General features: G+C 40.7%; 1 pseudogene across 1 annotated transcript; it reads right to left on the bottom strand.

Annotated features, from left to right (window-relative positions):
• Positions 1-1,216: 1,216 nt before the first annotated feature.
• LOC311177081 (ATP synthase subunit g, mitochondrial-like) lies at positions 1,217-1,746 on the bottom strand (annotated as a pseudogene). Its single transcript has one exon. The product of its transcript is annotated as an ATP synthase subunit g, mitochondrial-like (transcript).
• Positions 1,747-2,029: the final 283 nt, after the last annotated feature.

Below are 2,029 nucleotides of genomic sequence, written 5' to 3'. Positions count from 1 at the left end.
AACAGCAAAAAAACAACTCATGACACTTGAAAACAGTCTAAGTCTTCTTCTGTATTAAACTATAACCTCCATGTAGGTTACAATTTTGGCCTAGTCATTGTTAAATCTCCAGCCCTATTTTATCATTTGATACATTAGGCATTTCATAAACATTTGTGCCCATGAATAAATAAATGAAAGAGATCTCATACATTCAACTGGGGTGATTGGGGAAGGCTATATGGAGGAAGAGGCTTATAAGATAGACTTTGAAAAAGTCTATTTAAAAGCTGACACAACATGGCCAACAGGTAAATGAAAAAATGTTCAACATCCCTTATAATCAGGGAAATACAAATCAAAACCACAATGAGATACCCATTCACACCAGTGAGAATGGCCCATATTAAAAAAACTAGCAACAGGGCCTCCCCGGTGGTGCAGCGGTTGAGCGCTGGGCTGCAAAGCTGTTGCAGCCTCTGCAGCGCCGTTTTGAACCCCAGCCACTGGGGAGAGTCCCACATGGCGCACAGACCTCTCCAGCCACGCCTGCTGCTCCCCTCAGCAGTGTACCTTGTCAGTCTGCCTCTTCTGCTCCCCTTGGCTCTTGTGAATTCTCTCACCCTCCTGCGCTTCTGACTGTACCCAGTGCTTGTATAAATAAATAAATAAATAAATAAATAAATAAATAAATAAATAAATAAATACATCTTTAAAAAAAAAAAAGAAAAACTAGCAACAACAAATGTTTGTGAGGATGTGTAGAAAAAGGAACTCTCCGACACTGCTGGTGGGAGTGCAAACTGGCACAACCACTATGGAAAGCTGTGTGGAAGTCCCTCAAACTACTAAAAATGGATCTACTATATGACCCAGCAATTCCACTCCTAGGAACCTACTCAAAGAACACAAAAACATTAATATCTGCACCCCTATGTTCACTGCAGCACTATTTATAATAGGTAAGCTATGGAAACAACCCAATGCCCAAAATTATATTAGATCAAGAAGATGTGGTTTATATACACAATGGAATACTCTTCAGCAATCAAAAAGGATAAATTCATGCTATGTGTAGCAACATGGATGGAGCCAGAAGGGATTATGCTCAATGAAATAAGTTAGAAAGATAAAGAAAAATATTGGTGGTTTCAGTTATAGGAGGATTACAAGGGAAGCAAATAAGGGATCAGAGGAAAAATAATAACAATAAAAAAATTAACAGGTGACCATAAATCAGAGACACTCTGCAGGGAAGAAGGAGGAAGAGGATTACAATGGGAGGGAAGCGCACAAGGGACTATAGCAATGATGGATGGGTGAACTGGTGGTGGGAATTCTCTCTTTTTTTTTTTTCATTTTGACACATTCATTTATTCAAATACCCTGCTGATCACACATGGTCCAAGAATACACAAATAGTAAACCAAATATAATCAGATATTAAAGATTGGTCTTCAAACATTATAGCCAATGAGCCCACACTTGCCTGTGATCTCGCTAACATAGAACCACATCCAACCTCAGCGGCCACCAAACCATTCAGCAGAGCTTCCTTAAGTGTGAGCTCTTTGAAGCTACCAGTTTTAGCTCTATTAACTATTTTTTTCAGGTTCTGAAGAGCTTCAGGTATCTCAGCAGGGCTTGGAGGAACCATCTCAACCTTGACATAGCTCTAAAATGTGGCCAATCGAGATTTCGAGTAAATCACAGCAGCACTTACCAGCACCAGGCCTTCTCCACAAGGTTACAGACAAATTGGGTCATGGCTCTAGAATGGAGACTCCGTGCCCCGAATGGCCGGCTGAATAGTGATGGTGGGAATTCTATGGGGACTACACCTGAGAGGAGAAAGCAAACATTGTACAAAAATGAACAATGATGTAAAATATATACAAATAAATTATATTAATAAAAAAAACAACAGCTGACACAATGGCAACAGGCAGTGAGACTAGCTGGTGCTGAGGTTTGGAGACAGAGTAGCCAGTGCTCCAGCTGGTGCTCAGGAAAGAGGGGACAGTTCACTCTGGCTATATGGGCCAGGTGT

The sequence above is a fragment of the Talpa europaea genome (genome assembly GCF_964194135.1).
Source record: "Talpa europaea genome assembly, chromosome: 9".
NCBI classification, from domain to species: domain Eukaryota; kingdom Metazoa; phylum Chordata; class Mammalia; order Eulipotyphla; family Talpidae; genus Talpa; species Talpa europaea.
The sequence above is the reverse complement of the archived record's forward strand: the minus strand, read 5'-3'. Positions and strand labels throughout refer to the sequence as shown.